The following is a 22,945-nucleotide window of genomic DNA, read 5'->3' as shown; positions in this document are numbered from 1 at the left end:
TGAATCTGCTTTATTTACTTTATTTTTCCATATAAAGCTATAATTAGCAAATATTATATATTTGAGGAATAACGCCTAGTAAAGGGGAAGACAAAATTCATAAGGAACATTCATAGATGCACATTTCTGAAAAATTATTAAGCTGATCTTTAGATAATTGTGGTATTCTTGGAGTATGGAAGAGATGAATTATACTCGGCAAAGGATACACCTAATCTTGGTATCCAAGTAAGGTTGAACTAGAATTCAGGTGAAATTATTTCGTTTCTTACATTAAGACTTGAACTGAACTATATGAACAAAGTTATTTAAGAAATTCAAGGAAACTAAAAGGAAGTGTGTCCCATTCAGAATGGGAATTCATACACTTAACCCATGGTTTCTAATGCATTAGGACAAACAGAAATGTGGAGGTAACATTTGTCATGCTTAGTTGTTAATAGGATGATGAAAAAATTGCCTTGTATAATGCAGTATTTTAAAAATACATAATATGGAAATTAATGAAAAGACACTGAGTTGAGTTGAACAATTAAGAGATTCTTTCATTCTTCCCTCTTTTTTTTTCTTTATTTCAGAGACTAAGTAAAGAAACAGTACTGGAGCCTGGAGTATATGTAATGTCATTATAAAATTGAACTTTTACAAATTTTGTGCATATAATTGAAGAATAAAATTTTAGACTCATTAAGTATTTTAGCATCTGTGTAGCAACAATATCTGTTATAAGCTGAGCTACACTTTTCTGACTAATATGTACTTCCCAAATTTTGCAAAATAGTCCTCAAATATCTCTACATGGATAGCAGTGGGGTACCACAAGGTTCTGTCTTAGACCCAGTGCTCTTCAATATCTTTATGAACAACTTAGATGAGGGTAACAGAAGGGTAACTTACCAAATTTGCAAATGATACTAAGCTGGCAGGAATAGCTAACACCCTAGAAGATGGATTTTGACAAACTTGAACACTGGGCCCTATCTAACAAAATGAAATTCGATGTAGAGAAAAGTAAAGTTTTACACAGGCAAGAAAAACCAAAAGTACACATATACACTGGGTGAAACCAGGCTTAATAGCAGTAACTGTAAAATGGATCTTGGAGTCTTATTGGACAACAGTGTGCGGTGGCAGCCAAAAAAGTCAGTGCAATCCTAAATTGCATTAACAGAGGGATGCAATCAAGATGAGGTACTAATACCACTCTATAAAGCCTTAGTAAGACCACAACTAGAATACTGCATCCAGTTTTGATCACCACACTATAAAAAAGATGCTGAGACTCTAGAAAAAGAGAAGAACAACCAAGATGATTAGGGGACTGGAGACTAAAACATATGAAGAACGGTTACAGGCATGGCTAGTCTAGTCTAGGCATGCCTATTCTAGTGAAGAGAAGAACCTGGGGAGACATGATAGCAGTGTTCCAATATTTGAGGGGCTGCCACAGAGAGGAAGGGGTCAAACAATTTTCCAAGGCACCAGAAGGCCAGACAAGGAATAATGAATGGAAACTGATCAAGGAGAGTTTCAATCTAGAAACAAGGATAAATTTTCTGATAGTGACAACAATCAATCAATGGAACAGCTTGCCTTCAGAAGTTGTGGGAGTTTCATCACTTCAAGAAGAGATTGGACTGCCATTTGACAGAAATGGTGTAGGGCAGTGGTGGTGAACCTATGCACAGGTGCCAGAGGTAGCACTCAGAGCCCTCTCTGTGGGCATGTGCACTGTTGTCTCAGCCCAGCTCCATCTTGTTTCTCTTGCCTTTGCACAAAACAGCATTCTGCCTACATCACAGTACATTTGCTGTTGCTGCCTCCATGGACTGCCCCCTGCTCTTGCAGTGCATTGCACAGCACAGTCAAATTTAGCTTGTTTCACAATGTGGGAGATGGGGTGCCCTCCTGAAGCCCATTAGGATACAGAGCTACAATGTGACACTGCAGGGACTCTAAGCAGTCTCTAAGTCAGACACAATTCAATGAAAGAAACAAATCATAAACTTATTTAAGTATTTCAAATTAAAACAATTGATATGTGCAGCCTAAATATTAATGTCAGCAGAATTACCGTATTTTTTGCAGTATAATATGCTCCAAAGTATAAGACACACCTAGCTTTTGGGGAGGAAAACAATAAGGGGTAGATATATATAGAAAAAATGTTATTAATGTTTAAATGAACTATTAGAAAAATGATAAAGAATTATGGAAAGAGACCAATATTGTTGAAGTTGGAAGATTTGAAGTAGATATATTTATATCTTTTGCTATTGTTTAAGTGGCTAAAAAAGACTTAAACAGTCAATGTACTGTCCATAAAATATGCATGCTTATACTGGGAAAAATATTTTAAAAAACAAGAAAAAATCTGCCTCTGCCTCCCAGCAATTTGCCTCCTTGCAGCAAACAGCACAGTATACTGTTTGCAGTGTATTTCTGTGCATGTGTGCCCGACTCATAGAATAGCAAAGAGTTGGAGAAATATACATTATGGCAGTATATTGTCAGAAAGTTTTCTTAAAGGTAGTCACACTAACTCCTCCCAATTATTTAAATAGATCTACTCCAAACATGACTAAGTCAGGTTCTAATCTTAATACTGCAGCAGGACACTGTTACATTTCAGACTATACTTATACAGATGGTGTTAAAATTGAGGTGGCTTTCTGGAATTATACATTATTCTCTGCTATTTAAAAGAAGATACAATGGCACTGGGCCTCTTCAGATCAAGCATTTATTTTAAAAAGTGTCTTTATTTTGTTAAGTTGCCCAGAATAATGATAAAGCAGTCTTTAAAAAATAAGTCTAATAATTTAAACATTCTATAGGCATTTGTAGTTATTGACTTGCCTCCTTGCAGCAAGTTTCAGTTTCAGCACAGCCTAATTTGCACAAGAAAATAAAAATCTGCCTCTGCCTCCCAGCAATTTGCCTCCTTGCAGCAAACAGCAAAAAGCCCTGTTTCACTTTCAGTTTTAGCACAGCCTGATTACCGCAAGCAGCTTGATAGTCGGGCCTCCCAATAATTAACAGTTTCAGGCTGCAGGGATTGCCATAGCCTATTGCCACCTGCCTGCAGCCTGAAACAGCTGATGGTCAGGAGGCTGACAATCAGCTGCTTGTGCTAATCAGGCTGTGCTGAAGCTTAAACAGGCTGTTTGCTGCAAGGAGGCAAATTGCTGGGAAGCAGAGGCCAAAAAGTGGGGGTCGACTGGTGGGCAGGGCTACATTCAGTGTATAAGGCACACCCAAATTTTCACCCTCTTTTGGGGAGGAAGTGTGTCTTATACTCAGAAAAATATGGTATTTATAGTGGATATCCATTAGCATAATTCTCAGCTTTATATATTTTATCCAATCCTAAACATTTTTAATGAGGCAAAAATCATTTAAAAATCAGAGATTTGGTTTTATTCAGTTAGTGTAGAATATGTAGAACTATAAAAGTGCTGCATATTCAGAATTAATAAAGATAGATCTCTGCTTCAAGAATTTCACAATTTAATGTGAAATTTACCTAGAATAAGTGACAAAGAAGGAGAAAACAATAAAATTGAGATAGGATTAAAATAAAAAAATATCTATATATTTTAAGTATTTACTTTAAATACCATATTTTTGAAGTATAAGATGCACCTTTTTTCCTCAAAAAAGAGGCTGAAAATCTGGGTCCGTCTTATACACCGAATACAGCATTTTCTGCCTCCCTTCACCGAAATGGCTGTGCATACCCTTATGGAGACTTTCAGAGAGCTGCTCGGGGCTGGGGAGGGCAGAAATGAGCAAAAAAATTTTTTGCCCCCTCAGCCCCCAGCAGCACTCTATAAGCCTCCTTAAGGCTTTGCATGCAATTTTTTGGACAAAAAACAGGCGCATTTTTGCAAAAAACAGGCTGTTTTTTGCTCTTCCCCCCTCCAGGAGCACTCTGCAAGCCCCCCCAAGGCTGTTCATGCCTCTTTTTTTTTTTAAAGGGCCGTTTTCTTGAAAAACAGGCCATTTTTGGGAGGTTTGCAGAGTGCAAAAACTTTTTTTCCCCTTTTGGAAAGCTCTTTAACTGATTGATGAGAATGCTGTGACAGCAGAAACACCTACCTATCTATTGTATTTCTCTCTCTCTCTCTATTTCTCTCTCTCTCTATCCCTTTATCCACCTACCTACCTACTCTCTCTCCCCCTACCTATCTACTGTATTTCTCTCTCTCCCTCTATTTCTCTCTATCCCTCTACCTACCAACCTACATTCTCTCTCTCTCTTTCTCTCTCTCTCTCTCTCTCTCCCCCCCCCCCTACCTACCTACTGTGTTTGTCTTTATTGCCTACCTGAATTTAAACTGGACTAGGCTTGGCTTTTAATGCCTTAGCTGCTTCAGTTTGATTCAATAGCCTTTGATTCAATAGCCTCAATAAAATTTACCTCAGATACTGGGACGTCCATTATATTACAGCCTATTTCTGACAGTCCTGGGCCAACTGGAGTGCGATTGCTCCTGAGAGCCTGTTTATAAAATTTCTAAATTGCCTCTTATCCCCAGAGTCTCTGTCTAAGTATTTGGTCACATCCTGGGGCTCTGGGGTGTTATACAGTGATCTGTCTAACAGCTTCTTCATGTTGATCTCAATTTCAGTGTATTCCTAGAAATGGCTAATCATTTCGTACGCCCCGGCAAGAGGCATTGAGAGAGATGGGTTTACCCTTGAAAATTGAAGCTACAGGTGGTCCAGAATGCAATGGTGCAAATAGTTATGGGCATACCTCAGTATGCCCACATAACACTACTTTGGAGTAGGAATGGTTATTATCTGTGGATAATCTCCTTAATGATATCTGCATATCCCACTCATTCTAATACAGTGGACATGTTTTGAGTACTTTCCTTAAAGAGGGTACTTTCCAAGTAAAGGAAATTAAGTTTAAATTATTTAAACAAGACTTGAGTCTGTATTATGTCATTCAGACAACATCACCAATGCTATCAGTAACATGGACCTTACAAAAAAGCATCTGAATTTGACTTTTTAACACAAAATATAATTATATTGAGTAATTTAAAAAAAATCTACAAGTCTACAAGGACACGATTTCTGTCCTCACCCATCCCACCAGCTGGAACGTAAGTAGCATTACCTTGACATACGTCGTGTTCTACATGTTTACATTAAATGAACTGCTGTTTTCAGGCGCTCTGAAGCCCTTTTTGTGAAATTCCAGCTGGGAGGTAAGAAAGGCTCCAAAGCCTCTTCTGACATTGGTCATTGGGTATGAGCTGCTATTTCCAGGGCATATTCTGCATTCTCTCTGCTGGTTCCACCTGGCATCACGGCGCACTCTACACGCAGCGCGGCCACCTCTGCTGCCTGGTCATCTCAAGCTTCTTTGGAGGAAGTCTGCCAAGCGGCCACTTGGACTTCTATTTCTCCATTCCTCCGCCATTACAAGCTCGATAGATATGCCTCAGCAGACGCTTCATTCAGACGGCTCGTGTTGCAGCGAGTGGTTTCTTCTTAACGCATCTTATACCTTTTTCAATTCCCTCCCGATGGGACAGTGGGCTTTGGTATATTCCATGCCTGGATCATGTCTCCACCTACTAGGAGAATGGCCATTGGTTCTTACCTGATACGTCCTTTCTCAGGATGGCGGAGGCATCATCCAGCCCCACCCTTTTCATTTGGCTTAATCCTGGATTTTTCTCTGTTTCTTACCTTGAGGAAAGATAATATCTATCGTCTCAGGCTGTTTACACAGTGGTCTACAAGTCACTCTTCATCTATTCTGGGGAGGAGGAGCCTCATGGGCGTGTCTTTAATACTTGTAGACCCAGTTGTATTGGATCCTGACGGAGTCATACCTATGCCATGCCTGGATGATGTCTCCACCATCCTGAGAAAGGGCATATCACGTAAGAACCTATGCCCATTCTCTCTCTCTCTCTCTCCCTCTCTCTCTCTCTCTCTCTCTCTCTATATATATATATATATATATATATATATATATATATTATATATATATATATATATATATATATATATATATATATATATATATATATATATATATATATATATATATATATATATATATATATATATATATATATATATATATATATATATATATATATATATATACACATATATATATACCTACCTACCTACCTACCTACCTACCTACCTACCTACTGTATTTCTCTCTCTCTCTCTATTTCTCTCTCTTCTATCCTTTTATCTACCTACCAAACGTCTACCTATTCTCGCTCTCTCCCTACCTATCTACTGTATTTCTCTCTCTTTCTCTCTCTCTCTCTCTCTTTCTCTCTCTCTATCGCTCTACCTATTTACACACACTCTCTCTCCCTACCTACCTACTGTATTTCTCTCTCTCTCGCTCTTTTATCCCTTTATCTACCTACCTAATCTACCTAATTGCTCTCTTTCTACCCATCTACTGTATTTCTCTCTTTCTTTTCTATCCCTTTATCTACCTACCTACCTAACTACTCTCTCTCTATCTACTGTATTTCTCTCTCTATCCCTCTACCTACCAACCTACCTGCTCTCTCTCTCTCTCCCTACCCATCTACTGTATTTCTCTCTATTTCTCTCTCTGTATCCTTCTACCTAACTACACTCTCTTTCTCTTCCTACCTATCTACTGTATTTCTCTCTCTTTCTCTCTCTCCCTTTACCTACCTACCTACACACACTCTCTCTCCCTACCTACCTATCTACTGAATTTTTCTATTTCTATTTCTCTCTCTCTCTCTCCCTTTATCTACCTACCTACCTACCTACCTACCTACCTACCTACCTACCTAAGTATTCTCTTTCTCTCCCTACTTACCTACTGTATTTCTCTCTCGTTCTCTTTCTATTTCTCTCTATATATCTCTTTACCTACCTACCTACACACTCTCTCCCTCTCCCTCTCTACCTACTGTATTTCTCTCTCTCTCTCTCTTTATCTATCTATCTATCTATCTATCTATCTATCTATCTATCTATCTATCATCTATCTATCTATCTATCTATCTATCTATCTATCTATCTTCCTTTATCTACCTACCTACCTACCTACCTACCTACCTACCTACCTACCTATTCTCTCTCTCTCCCTACCTACCTACTGTATTTCTCTCTCTTTCGCTCCATCTCTATCCCTCTATCTACCTACCTACTTTTTTTTAATCTGCCTCTTCAAAACCTTGGTGCCTCTTATACTCCGAAAAATACGGTATCTATTTTGATTCTGTTGGAGTTTAAGAATAAGGCAGATTACTGCACCCAAATTGATAGGAGAAATTGAGGCGTATGGAGAAGTTGCAGGTTTAAAAATAAACAAAGATAAAACAAAGATCTTGACAAAAAATATACCCCGAAAACAAAAAGAAGAATTGGCGGAAAATTTGGAAATGCAAATCACAAATAAAGTTAAATATTTGGGGATTCACCTAACAGCCAAATGCAGCACCCTCAAAGAAGATCATTATCTTAAATTGAAGCAACAAATTGTAACAGATTTGGCGAAATGGGAGAACCTTCAATTATCAATGATTGGTAGAATCGCAACAATTAAAATGAATATCCTACCTAGACTGTTATATTTGTTCTAGACTATTCCAATTAAGTTGGGGAAAAGCTATTTTGAAGAATTAAACAAAATGGTGTTGAAACTCATATGGCAAGGGAAAAAAGCAAGAATAAAACGTAAACTGTTACAAGATGCCAAATCAAGGGGAGGGTGGGGCCTACCCGATTGGGAGTTATACTACCAGGCAGCCAGTTTGATGTGGATTAAGGAATGGATAATGTTAAGAAATGGTAGGCTTTTGAATCTAGAGGGTCATGACCTGCTGTTGGGGTGGCATGCATACTTATGGTATAAAGGAACTAAAAAGCATGGTTATTTCAGAGACCATTTTATAAGAGAGGCTCTGTTATCAAATTGGGAAAAGGTTAAGAGGTTGCACTACTTGAAAATTCCAGTCTGGATATCAACTATTGAAGCTTTTACATATCCAATAGTAAATAAAAGGGAAGAAACAGTTAGATATGCTGAATTATTGAATACAGAGGGTGAACATATACAAGAATTGAAACAAGAAGGTATTGAACTCAATTGGTACTCATGTGCAAATACATTCTAGATACAATGAAGATCGAAAAAATGAGGGCTTTTATGATAAACTGACTGAAATAAAATTTTAACAGGTAATGATGAAAAAGTAATTAAAAATTTTTATGATTATCTATTAGAGGTGAAATTATATGAAGAACAAGTGAAAGGAACTATGCTAGCTTGGGGAAAAAACTTTGGACATGGGATTGACTTAGAAAAATGGCAAAAATTGTGGACTCAAAATTATAAAATGACAATGTCAACTGCATATAAAGAAAACTTGTATAAGATGTTTTATAGGTGGCACTTATCCCCATCGAGAATAGCAAGAATGTCGAAGAATAAGTCTGAAAAATGCTGGAAATGTCAACATACGCCAGGCACATTCTACCACATGTGGTGGACCTGTACTGAAGCTAAAAGATACTGGACTAAAATACACATGTGGTTGGAGAAAATGATACATAAACATATAGACTTGAAACCAGAACTTTTTCTATTGGGAATAATACCAGAAATATACAATAAAGACTTGAAATATTTGATTATAAATGTGTTAACAGCTGCTAGAATTATATTTGCTAAACACTGGAAAAATGAGAAAGTACCAACAGAGGAAGAAATTGTTCGGAAGATAATGGACTGTGCTGAAATGAGTAAACTTACATTTGAAATTAGAGAACTAGAGGATGAGCAATTCTATAAAGTATGGGATTTGTTTTATCAATGGTTGGATAAAAAAACCTGGAAATGAATTTTCTTTTCCCTTTATCTTATCTTATATGTAATAATAATAGAAAGCTATACTTAATGTTGAAAAAAAATTATCCTTGCTTTTTTCTCTTTTTATATGTGTTAAGCTTTAACTATGAAACAGACTATCTACTTATACAATATAAGAATAATAAGGTATTTAACATATAAGAGTGAGTTGATTTAAATTGTTAGGTATGATTGTAGTTGGTAACTATCTTATAATATAAAATGGAATAATGATGATGTAATGAATAATGGATATAAATATAGACTGAAATATTTAATGACTACATGGATTGACAAATAATAATGGAAAATTATATTTGGAGTTGAGGATGATTGGAAATTCTATGGCTAATGGAAAGTAGAAATGTCTTATATGAAGTAATGAGTTTTTTTTTCTTTGACTTAATCCTTATTCTTATCTTTTAGATAATGGTGATATAATTTTATAAAGACTTATTGTTACCTAGTAGATAATTATGGATGTAAAGAAACAAGGGTTGTCACAAAAGAAAGAATACTAATGGTAATTTGAACACACAGCGCTCAATGAAATATTTAACTATGTTTAATGGATAATTAGTGACCTTATCCTTAATTGTAAAAACCACTGCACAAAAACTTGTTACCAAACGACATGCTTGATGAAATTGTGCTTTTTTTTTTACTTCCCTGCTCTTGTTCTGTATGTGTTGTTTTGTCTTTTTTTAAAGAAAAATAAATAAAATTTATATTAAAAAAAAGTATAAGGCAGATTGCATTGTTAGTTTTTATTGGGCATAAAAATTCCAGATACTCTGGATTAGCCAGTTTATACATTGTATGATTAAAATGGTAATTGGACTGCTTATATTAGCATAGTCTCACTTAAATCAGAAGGCTTGTGCAAATGTAAGCTGTCATGGAATGGCTGCCTTAATTAATAGTTTTGATTAACTAGTTTGTCAGAAATTAAAAGCCAACTGTTACTCTGTGGACTGCACACTTGACTGGTCTCCTTCTCCATCAGTCTTAAAGAACAAGAGATAAAATAGGGTGGCCTAGACATGACTCATCTCTTATTCTACAATGCAGCAAAGGATTATTTTATACAGGATGTGAGGCTCATGAACAGCATGAAATAACCCTTCTTCATTTATATAGCCCATAGTATCAAAAATACACCACAGGGACTTATTCTGTACATAATTATTTTTACCCATATTTGAATGACTCTTGTAGAGGGTTTGATTTGCTCCAGAATGTTTTGCCTGATTTTAAATGTAGAAATACTATTTCTTATAACATTATTTTGGATTATTTATGTTCTGTCAGTTGGAATTAAATTATATGGTTAAAATATCCACCTAATTTTTAAATTTAAAATGTAGAATTTCCTCTTCATGAAAATTCAATGAATTTCTAGTTTGTTTAGTAGCTTTCTATAAGCTACCAAAATAAAATTATACTAGAAACTATTTGGGGCATGAACTATTGTAATCAATTTTATTGGTTCTTGAAGTGTTTATATGCATATTGCTGGCTGTTTTATCTGATTTTTTTGCTACTTATGTTATCATTTTTATTTTTATTACATCATGGACATTCTATTTTATTGATTACTGATATATTAAAATTAAGTCACTAATTGTGTCATTAATTCTGACGCATAAACTCACTAATTAAAGTCACTAACTGTGGCAGACATAAATTGAATAAAAATAGCTCCATTGTATGTCTAAAAGTAAATATTTATTTATATGCTCTTATTCTAGCATGCATTATTTTAAAAAAGTTTTTTTGATGTATAATGTTTTATATAAATGATAAATGAAATAAAGACAATAGGGAAGTGGCAAAGGGAAAAGGAGAAAAAAAGATGTGGAAGAAATAAAAACTGATACTCAATTTTTTTCATTGCAGTAAATTACATAATAAAGTTATTATCTCAACTTTTTATTTATATGTAATTAGTGAGTACTAGCTATTTCTACAACAATTTTTGTGTGTGTGCTGAACTAGCAGCAATGCCGGCAACAACCCACCCCTGAGTCTAATGTTTTCTCAGATCACATTCAGTACTTTTCCAGACTTAGGTACACTGAATGGAAATTATCAAGATGTAATATTAAATTGTTTAGCAAATTTCTTTAGTATTGTGATTCTTTGGGAAAATATTTTTTATAATTAATCAGTCTTTGTATTATTTGGGCAAGTCTTTTTTAATTGCACATAGTCCTTCTTACTTCTGAGACCATCAAACAGTTCAGCTTTAAGAACCAAAAATCAACATTATGGCTCTACTATGCTATTTTTGTCCTTAATGGAGAATGAACTGTTTCAGATATATAATTACTTTCCTATTGAAAGTTCTAAAATCTAGTAACATATTTTTTATTTTTTTAAAAGACATGTTTTAAAAGAAAGCTTTGTGTTTAAGCAAATATAGTTTGTTAATACTATTTATTATCTTAATGTTATGTGGTACAAACATTCAACAAATACTCTGTTTCTATAAGTTATGGCATATAAGAAGATGTGCATTATTATACATTTGACCTAAATGTTATGAAAGATAGAATTCTCCTATTCTCATACTGTTTCCATGTTTTTGAAATATAAACAATGCACATTATTTTTACTCAAAAGCATATGTCAGGGTTCCAAGTAACATCCCCCAGCATAAGAAGATCCAAGACTAGAAGTTCCTCAAAGTTTATTAGATGTCATATTACCACATCTGGGAAAACCCAAATCTGAAAGCTTCCACATTTTCCCCACCCCAAAGAAAGTCAAAGTCCCTTCTCCTGAACCCACATGTCCAACACATGGTCCAATCAATCCACCGTCCCAACTGGAGATGCCTCCTAGTCACGCCACTCCAGGTGCAAGCTGAATGTCCTTGACTCCCAGAGAAAAGAATGTTGTTATGGTTAGATATCTCTACCACTCCCATTCAATCCCCCTTTCAATTTCCCACAGCACTAAATGTGGCAGTCCTGAAGATCCAAAGGAAAAGATGGCCTACAGGGCTAACAGGCTTCCCCCCCTCAACCAAAGATCATGTCCTGCAAAGAGATAAACATAAGGGATAAATTCAGGTAGTCCCTAACCACCTCCCCCCACAGGGCCCTCTTTTGGCTTATCTGGGAATTTGTCATGGAACTGCTTTACTAATTGCTCTGCCTTTACATCCCAGCTCTTAACCCAGGTAGCCTCAGATAAATGGTGCCCTTTCCAATGAACTAGATATTGTAATCGATCTTTGTACAATCTGGAATCTAAGATTTTCTTCACCTCATAATGGGTCTCCCCCCATGGTTTTGGGTGCTGTTTGGGTCAGTAGTCTCAATGTTGAACTGACTGCCAGCTTTAGCAAACTGCAGTGAAAGACAGGATGCACTTTCCCTAGCATGCATGGGAGATTAAGCTTAATTGTCACTGGGTTAATTGTTTTCACTATTGGAAAAGGTCCTAAGAACTTAGGTCCCAGCTTTTTATTGGCCAATTTCAATCTAATATATTTGATTGATAGCTGACCCTGTGGGTTCTTCTGTAGGACCACTGCCACTACCAGTATGTCACTGGTGTCAGCTTGGATGATGAATTGTCTTTCAGGGTCAGGGTGTTGAAGAATTGGCTCCTTGGCAAAGAGCTGCTTTAATTTTTCAAAGGCCCTTTGGCAATCCAGTGACCAGGCAAACAGTTGCATTGGATGCGGTTTTGTGGGAGGGCCCCCAGATTTTAATAGCTCTGTTAAGGGCAGGGCTACTTCTGCGAATGCTGAGATGAATTGTCTATAGAAGTTTGCAAAACAGAGGAAGCTTTGGAGTTGTTTGTGGGTACATGGAGGTTGTCAGTCTAGCACTGCTTTCACTTTCCCTAGGTCCATCTCCACTCCTTTGCTTGACACTCGGTAGCCCAGGTAGTCGAGGGAGATTTTATGGAATTCACATTTTGACTGTTTTGCATAGAGCTTTACTGCCAAGAGTTTTTTCAGCACTTGCCTCACTAGCTTTATGTGCTCTAACATTTCACTGAATATGAGAATGTCATCCAGGTAAACTAGGACCCCTTTGTACAGGTGCTTGAGTAGCACCTCGTTAATTAGCTGCATGAAGACAGTGGGGGCTCCTTAGAGGCCAAATGGCATGACTTTGAATTGGAAGCTACCCAGCGGGAAGTTAAATGCAGTCTTCCATTCATCCCCCTCTCTAATCCAAATGCAGCAAAAGGCTTCTCTTAGGTCTGGCTTGGTGAACACCTTGCCCTTCACCAGGTAGCTTAGCATGCCCATTAGTGGGAGGGGGTAGATGTTCTCCATGTACATGGCATTAATTTCACAAAAATCCACTCAGAGCTTCGTCCCCCCTCTTTTTTCTCTTTAAACAGTACGGTGACCGCCACTCTGGATTTGGCAGGCTGAATGAAACCCCTTGGTAACTTGGCATGCATTTTCTTACTTCTGCCATTTTTTGCGGGGTCATGGAGTATGTTTTGGCAACTTTGCTCCCAGTATGAATTCAATTGTATAGTCTATTAAGTGGTGGGAGAGAAGGAAATGGCAACCCTGCTTGCTAAAGGTGTCTGACAAGTCTCAGTACTCTTTTGGCACTTGTGGGCTTCGAGGGAGTCAGTCTGCAGTGGCTGTCGCGCATTCCAGCCAGCTGGGGTGGTTGGGGTTTGCTGCCTTTTGGCTGGATGAGCAGCAGTGGACCAATGCTTATTCTTAGTTTTCAGTAACCATCTTCCCACGTGATGGTTGGGTCCCATTTATCCAACCAAGCAAAACCCAATATGATTGACTCAGTCATTTTGGGGGCTACTACAAATCGTATGAGCTCTCGATGGTGCCCCATCTCCAGTATAATAAGCTCTGTGACTAAGGTGGTGGGGACTCTGACTATTAGTGTCTCATCAACTTGCTCAAAATGGATGGAACACGTTAGGGGTTTAATGCCTATCCCTAGCTGCTGGACTATGGGAGGATGATCAGGCATCTGGTGCAACCGTGTATATGACAGCCTCTACTTCCCCTTGGACCCCCCTTTCTGGCACTACAATCCGGGTTTTGATTGTGAAGGGGCAGATAACTTCACTTACCATTAGGTCATCTTCGCTGCTGCTTCCATTGGCGGAGCCTGGAGGGGTTTCCCTGGCTGGAGTTTCCTCATTCCTGTTTGGGAGGAGAGGAACCGCAACAGCCTGTTTGGTGAGTCTCCCCTTGTTTGGCAATTTCCTCAGGGTTCTTCTTCCCCGGGATGTCAAGGGGGTCTGGGTCTGAGGGCCAGGGGCAGGGACCAGGCACTTGGACACCCTGTGCCCATATTGGCCCCATAGGAAACACTTGATCATCCTGGATGGTGTAGGTTGTGATGCTTCAGCCAGCTTGATGGGCTCAGCCCAGAATCCTCTTTGCTGGTTTCTCCAAGATCGGCTTCCAATGGGGATGGATCTCCAGGTCCATGGCCATGGCTATATAGTACCAGTCCTGTATAAGGTCTGGAATTCCTCTGATACCACAGGCTTGCCTGAGGTCCTGGTCCATGGCCTCTTTGAACAAGGAGGCATTCAGGCCAGAGGTGGTATTCAGCAGGTTCTGACCAGTTTTGAAGAATATGCACATTCATCGACTCCAATTGGTGCCATAATTTCTGGACCATAAAATTAGCTGATGGTTTATACACACACACACCAAACTCAAACAAAAGAGGCCTCCCCTCTCCTACCCCTCTCTGCACCCTCTGGAGGTTGAGTCAAAGGGCTCTGCTGTTGCAAAGTCACAGAAGCCTCAGAAAATTGAATGAGAATGCTCACATGGTTTTTGGATGCTTCAGAGGCTAAAAGCAAGGTACAAAAACAAGGCCATCACATGCAACTTCCAGAGGGTCTGGAGACCTTTGGTGCCACCAAAAATGGCATGGTGTGTCACCTATTGCATACTTATCATAGGTTCATCATCACTAATCCAAAATATGTTCCATTTCATCTCAATTTCCTCTTCCTCTATCACTGAGATGGAGAGAGGTGGTACACAGATGAATAATGGAGGAATTTAAATGGCAAGAAGGAATGGAGAAAACTTGTTGCTTTTTAAGGGTGGCTTGAAGCTGAAGAAAAAAGCCACATGACTGATTTTTACAATTACAGAACGTAACATACAGCTTTCTAGATAGTTTTTTGAAGGGAGAAATCTGATAAAAAGCCAGATGAGGTTGCCAGCAGAAATGGATGGATTTTGTCAGAATAGCAATTGCAGGAGATTTTGGCATGACCCACCTGATTCATGAGGAGATGCTGTGCAGCTTGAAATTCCTGGAAAGAAAAGGAAACATTTGGCAGCGGGCACAGAAAAAAACCTACCATTTTCAAGGAAGATATCAGGAATTGCTCTAACATTTTGAACCCCATTGATAGGGAGTCAAAGGGATGTGGAATAAATCAGTGATATTATTAAGGATGAAATCAAAAAGAAACTGCTAATGAACAAGAATAGGAAACAGAAGAAGGCAAAATGGATGTTAGAACAAATTGAGAAAATTGCCAAGAAGAGAAAAGAAGCCAAGGCCAAGAAAAACAAAACCTTTATGTTGATAGAGGCTAAAACATGAAAAACAGGGTATGTCTAGTCTAGGGAAAAGAAGGACTAGGGGGTGACATAATAACAATATTTCAATATTTGAGGGGCTGTCACAAAGAAAAGGGAGTCCACTTATTTTCCAAACCACCAGAAGGCAAGACAAGAAATAATGGATGGTATTTAATCAAGGAGAGAAGCAACCTAGAATTAAGGAAAAATTAACCAGTGGAACAGCTAGTCTTCAGAGGTTGTGAGTGCTCCATTGCTGGAGGCTTTTAAGAAGGCATTGGACAGCTATTTGTCTGGAATGTTATAAGGGTCTTCTCCTTAAGTAGGGGGTTGGACTAAAAGACCCTTATAAAGGTCAGTTCCAACTCTGTTATTCTGTTATTTTTAGGAAGGAATTTCAAAATTTCAAAGAACTATTAAAAGAAAACATGAACCAATATTACAATGACATCTGTAAAGACAGCTAAGATAGAAATAGACAAAGAAAAGTATAATATTACCATGCAGTAGTTTGACCATGACAGTTAAGGGCAATAAGGAGCAAATAAGGATCCTTAACAAGCTACAGTGGCTCTTAGTCCTACTGTAGCATAGTAAGGATGATTGTTCCTCTCAACTTATTGTACCTACAGTAAATTATTTCCCTTGGGAAATCACTGTGATGTACCTTAAAGACCATGGCCAGCGGCTGCCTTCTGAGCAGCTCCACTGTGATGCTATCCTTCTGGCTGCTGCCATTCTCCTGGCTGGGTCTGACCATGAGCATATATGTGGCCAGAACAGGATGGAAGCCATGCACCCCATTGCCTGCCGGTACTGCTCATGATCAGACCCAGCCAGGAGAATGGCAGCAGCCAGAGGGATAGCATCACAGCGGAGCTGCTCAGAAGGCAGCCGCTGGCCATGGTCTTTAAGGTACGATCCCAGGAGGGAGGGGGGATCATAAAGGGACAGACAGTTCTAAGTTCCCACCAGTTTTACACCCAATTAAAAGTAAAATGTTGTCACTTCCCCCCAAGTCACCAGTCACATGGTCCAATTAGCATATAGTCCAGTTGCTAAGTGACTTCAGTCTCTACATTTCGAACAGCTGCATGAACGTCCTTGATTCCCAAGGGAAATAATTTTATTTTAGCTACAATACTCCAGTTATTTCTACACACACACACCAGCTCCTTAGCTCCAGCCCTATCATCCCTGAAGCAATGCGAAGAGAAACCTCCTTAGAGGAAAGCTACAGAAAAGAAAATGGGCCAGCTTCAGGGTTGACTAACGTAAGAGTAACATCACATCTATATTAACTTCAATGGTAAAGGTTTGCAATACAATGTAAATATGAGTACATATTTAAACAGAAACAGATTTAACTGAGGGAGTTTTTTCCTTGATTAGAAAAAATAGACTGAATTTTTACTGTCAGAAAGAGCTAAAGAAAGAATATTTGAACATGAAGAGGATGAATAAACTCATCAGCTGGATGAGTTGATAGTTCATAGATGGATTTTTAAAAATTATAATGACTGCTCTCAAGATTGCTCTACAGCCCAACTTGTGTATCAGGAACAACTTTCGATTCAAAATAATCTTGTTCTAAGCAGTTAGGAATAGAACAGAACAGAAACTATCATAATTCTTTATTGGCCAACTGTGATTGGACAAACAAGGAATTTGTCTTTGGTGCATATGCTTTCGGTGTACATAAAGAAAAATAAAACAGAATGCATTAATCAAGAATCATAAGATACAACACTTAGTGATAGTCATAGGTTACTAAAACAAGTAACTGGAGAACAATGCTCCATGTGATCAGTGATTGCTTCTTCTCTCCACTGCTCTCTTGCTGGGAGAGAGAGAGAAAGAGAGAGAGAGAACGCACAACTAGCACAACTTACTTGTAGGCAGAGGGAGGCAGCTCAGTTGGGGCACAGGGCAGGCACTGTGTGGGAAGACAGTTTAGGCAGGCAAGCCACAGAGCAGACTGTGCACATGCGCAAGTGCCACACAGTGTGCTATGCTGCCCAGGAGATGAGGAGTGACTGATCTGTGTGGACAGGGCGAGCAAGCGGTGAGCAAGCAGGGTGAGTGAGCAACAACCAGTTTGGGGACATGAGGTAGCTACCGGTTCAGTGACCCAGGCCAAATTTCTGCTACCAGTTTGCTTGAACCGGTGCGTACTTGCTGAATGCTACCTCTGAATAAGGCCCATTTTACACATTGGTACAGTAAATACGGTATTTATGGTGGATTACCATTAGCATAATTCTCAGCTTTATATATTTTATCCAATCCTAAACATTTTTAATCAGGCAAAAATCATTTTTAAAATCAGAGATTTGGTTTTATTCATTTAGTGTAGAATATGTAGAACTATCAAAGTGCTGCATATTTCAGAATTAATAAAGATAGATCTCTACTTCAAGAATTTCACAATTTATGTGGATCAAGGAATGGATAATGCTAAGAAATGTTAGGCTTTTGAATCTAGAGGGTCACGACCTGTTGTTGGGATGGCATGCATTTTTATGGTATAAGGGAACTAGTGCACATGGTTATTTTAGAAGGCATTATATAAGAGAGGCTTTGTTATTAAATTGGGAGAAGGTTAAGAGGTTGCATTACTTAAAAATTCCAGTCTGGATATCAACCATTGAAGCTTTTTCATATTCAATAATATATAAAAAGGAACAAACAATTAGATATGCTGAATTATTAAAACAGAGGGTGAACTCAAATCTATACAAGAATTGAAACAGGAAGATATTGAAGTTAATTGGTATTCATATGTGCAAATACTTTCTAGATACAATGAAGATCGAAAAAAGGAGGGTTTTTATGATAAAATGACTGAACTAGATAAAATCTTAACAGGTAACGATGAAAAAGTAATTAAAAAACTATGCCTACCTATTAGAGTTGAAGTTACAGGAAGAACAAGTCAAAGAAACTATGTTAGCTTGGGGGGGAAACTTTGGGCATGAGATTGATTTAGAAAAATGGCAAAAACTGTGGACTCAAAACTATAAAATGACAGTGTCAACTGCATATAAAGAGAATTTGTATAAGATGTTTTACAGGTGACACTTATCCCCAACAAGAATAGCAAGAATGTCTAAGAATAAATCAGAAAAATGCTGGAAATGTCATCAGACGCCGGGCACATTTTACCACATGTGGTGGACTTGTACTGAAGCTAAAAGATACTGGACTAAAAGCCACATGTGGCTGGAGAAAATGATACATAAACACATAGACTTAAAACCAGAACTCTTTTTATTGGGAATAATACCAGAAACATACAACACGGACTTGAAATATCTGATTATAAATGTTTTAACAGCTGCTAGAATTGTATTTGCCAAAAATTGGAAAAATGAGAAATTACCAACACAGGAGGAAATTATTCAGAAAATAATGGATTGTGCTAAAATGAGTAAGCTTACATTTGAAATTAGAGAACTAGAGGATGAGCAATTTTATAGAGCATGGGATTTGTTTTACCAATGGTTAGATAAAAAAACATGGAAATGAAATTGTTTTCTTATGCAATAATAAAAAGTTATATTTACTGCTATGAAAGTTTTTTTATTTTATTTTTTTATTATGAAATGGAGTACTTATTTACACGATATATGAAGAACAATAATGAACCTAATGTATAAGAGTGGGATGATTTGAACTTCTAGGTATAATTGTAGGTAGTGATCATTCTATACCAGCGATGGCGAACCTTTTTTGGCTCGCGTGCCACAAGTGGGGGGAGCGCAGGGGGGGCGTGTGTGGGCGTGCCACACCCATAATGCAATGCACGACCCCCAGTGCGCATGCGCACACAACAGGCACACAACAGGCACGACCCCCCATTTTTACATGCTTTTTTCACCCTCCCCAGGCTCCAGAGGCTTTATAGGAGCCTGGGGAGGGCGAAAAGAGCCCCCCCCGGAGGCCCTCCGGAGGCTTCAGGGACCATCCGGAGGCTTCCCTGACACCTTCGGAGCGTTCAAAACAACCCTCTGAGCAAACCGGAAGTCATTTCTGGTTTGCTCGGAGGGTCATTTTAAGCATTCCAAAGGCTTCAGGAAAACCTCTGGATGGTCCGTGAAGCCTCCGGAGGGCCTCCAGGGGGGCGGGGGAGGTTCTTTTCACCCTCCCCAGGCTCCTATAAAGCCTCTGGAGCCTGGGGAGGGCGAAAAAATGGCTTTTAAAAATGGTGAACTCAGCTGGCCAGCGCGCGCATGCCTTGCGTGCCCTGATAAATGGCTCCACATGCCACCTGTGGCACGCGTGCCATAGGTTCACCATCACTGTTCTATACTATAAAGATTTCTGCTATACTAAATGGACTAATGATGATGTAATGAACAATGGATACACGTATGAACTGAAATTCTTAATGACTATATGGATTGATAATTAACAATGAAAAATTATATTTGGAGTTGTGGATGATTGATGGTTAACTGAAAGTATAAATGTGCAATACGAATTAATGGGAATCTTTTTTTTTTAATCTTTGTTTTTACTCTCTAGAGATAGGCTATATTATAATTCTATATAGACTTATTGTTACCTAATAGATAATTATTGATTCAAGGAAATAAGGGCTATCACAAATGAAATAATATTAATGGTTATTTGAACACATAATATTCAATGAAATATTTAGTTATGTTTAATAGATAATCAGTGACTTTATTTTTAATTGTAAAAACTGTTGCACAAAAACCTGTAACCAAACGACATGCCTGATGAAATTGAGGACATTTGTTTTTTCTCCTTGTTTTTGTTCTGTGTGTGTTGTCTTGTTTTTTTAAAGAAAAATAAATAAATAAATAAAAATTAAAAAAGGAATTTCATAGAGGAGGAGCCAATGTCACTTCGAGACAGACATGCAATCTCAATACTCTGAGATCGCTGCCGAAACTTTTATCGCTGGGTGGTCCAATAGGACCTAAACCGTCCCACAGAGATGGTGAACAGGAAGAATACGTCCTGCTGATCTCAGGGACACCGCAAAGTCCCTGATCGACCCAGGAGAAGTTCTTCTAGCTAGTGATAAAAGCACAGCCCCTAGGCCTGTGATGGTGAACCTATGGCACACGTGCCACAAGTAGGCATGCGCGCGCTGGCCAGCTGAGTTCACCTTTTTAAAAGCTATTTTTCGCCTTCCCCAGGCTCCAGAGGCTTTATAGGAGCTTGGGGAGGGCGAAAAGAGTCTCCCCCGCCCCCCCAGAGGCTTCAGGGACCATCCCTGAAGCCTTCGGAACTCTTAAAACCACCCTCCAAGCAAACCAGAAGTCTCCGGTTTGCTCGGAGGGTGGTTTTAAGCGCTCCAAAGGCTTCAGGGACCGTCCGAGGCTTCCCTGATGCCTTCGGAGTGCTTAAAACGACGGTTTGCTCGGAGGGTGGTTTTAAGTGCTCCGAAGGCTTCAGGGACCATCCGAGGCTTCCTTGATGCCTTCGGAGCGCTTAAAGCCACCCTCCGAGCAACCCGGAAGTCCGCTTTGCTCGGAGGGTGGTTTTAAGTGCTCCGAAGGCTTCAGGGACCGTCCGAGGCTTCCCTGATGCCTTCGGAGCGCTTAAAACAACCCTCCGAGCAACCCGGAAGTCACTTCCGGTTTGCTCGGAGGTTGGTTTTAAGCACTCCGAAGGCTTCAGGGAAGCCTCTGGACAGTCCCTGAAGCCTCCGGAGAGCCTCCAGGGCATCAGGGGAGGCTCTTTTCGCCCTCCCCAGGCTCCTATAAAGCCCCTGGAGCATGGGGAGAGCAAAAAAAAACATGTAAAAATGGGGGGGTCGCGCGTTTTGCGTGCATGCGCACTGGGGGGGTCGTGCGTTGCATTATGGGTGCGGCACGCCCGCACCCGACTCCCCTGCGCTCCCCCCTCTTGTGGCACGCGAGCCAAAAAAGGTTCGCCATCACTGCCCTAGGCTGATGAAGTTCGGCGGCTCCAAATGGAAGGAAACAGAAAGAGAAAGTGTTTACAGCTGGTGATGAATTTTTACCGTTTTAAAAGAGACTGCCTACAAAAAACTTAAAATTAATTTAAATCTGAGAACAGAAGAAATAAGTGGCAGAATTAAGCTTTGAATAGTTTGGGTCAGTGTGTTATCTTGCTCTTAAATGTTATTTTTATGGATGGAATTTATGCAAGCCTTTTAAAATGAATGAATTAAGTTTTCTTCTATCTTTTTTAATTATTTTTTTTGCAACCTATGGACTAAAATTCTCCCTCCTCATTACTACTTGTGTTTTCCTCTTTTTCTCCTCTATTTTACTCAAGAATTTGATTTTTATTTTTTTACCTTGGAATATAAAAAGAAAAGAAAAGAAGGAAACAAAGAGAATTCTAACAACAGAGGGAAAGTTAGTGCTGCTGCTTGGAGGCTGTAGGCTTGTGTATTGGGAACAAAGCACTTTCACTTTCCTCACTGAACAGTCTGGCTTGGCAATTCAAAGTCTCACAGTTTGTTTATAGAAAGTGATAAGAACCAAAGGATGAATTGTTTACACATGTGTCCTTTTGAACTATATCTTTAACCAGAGAAAGTGAAAAGAAGATTGTACTGTGAATTTATGTTTAACCTTGTAAAAATCCTTCAAGCCAGAGCAGCAGTATTTGTCTGCTGGAAATTATGGCACAACTTCAACAGCAGAAAGAAGCTTTACGTTTGCAAAAGATAATGTTTGAAATTCAGAAATTATCAAACACATTTGAGAGGATGGAGAAGAAGTTGGAAAATCTAGAACATCTAACAGTAAAATATGATGAAGAAGTTGGAGATGTTTGTCAAGTGGAAAAAGTGGAGGTTAGAGTCTTAAAAACCGAAGAGAAAAATGACCACAAAGAAATCAAATCTACTGATATCTATGGTGATTGGTTTGTGTCTGGAAATGGAAAGAGTAGAATACAGAAAGAGGAATTAAATGGAGGGGAACTCTACCCCAGATGGCAAGATACAGAAGAAGAAAAAACAAAATAATTTATGGATTTAAAGAGAGAATTTTTATTAGCAACATCATTGATAACACCACTGACAATTAAAGATAAGCTGATCAAGGAAACAGAAGAAGGGCATCGAAATTACATGAGAGACTCAATAAGCAATGAGTTGCAAAGAGCAGTCCATGCAAATTTGATTAAGGAGATGATTAGAGGACTGATACCACAAATGGCAGAAGATATGAGATTATTTTGCTACTGGAAAGATACAGGTTGATAGATGAAAGTGTATAATCTAAAACTAGTTAAATTTAGTGAAATTTAGTGACAATAAATAAACAATTGATAATGATAATAATGTATACATATGTATTGGTATGACAAGTAGTAATTAGATATGAATATTGAATGGTACCTATGAAAGGAAAATTAGAAATTATTTGGTTATATATAAAGGTTAATAAAAAAGAACTAAGTTTTGATTTATTGAGGGGGAGGGATGCTATGATAATGGATAGAGTTAAATGAAGGAGGGATAAATTTTTGTTACTAAA

At 38.5% G+C, this 22,945-nt stretch overlaps 1 protein-coding gene across 1 annotated transcript in view; it reads left to right on the top strand.

Moving 5' to 3' along the window:
• BBS9 (Bardet-Biedl syndrome 9) overlaps positions 1-689 on the top strand; it is a 377,930-nt gene extending 377,241 nt beyond the window's left edge. The window contains exon 19 of the mRNA XM_081970652.1: positions 579-689. The gene's annotated coding sequence lies outside the window, so the exon portion shown is untranslated. The remainder of the gene's footprint in view (positions 1-578) is intronic.
• Positions 690-22,945: the final 22,256 nt, after the last annotated feature.

The sequence above is a fragment of the Natrix helvetica genome, assembly GCF_964273705.1.
Source record: "Natrix helvetica genome assembly, chromosome: Z".
NCBI lineage: Eukaryota > Metazoa > Chordata > Lepidosauria > Squamata > Natricidae > Natrix > Natrix helvetica.
The sequence above is the reverse complement of the archived record's forward strand: the minus strand, read 5'-3'. Positions and strand labels throughout refer to the sequence as shown.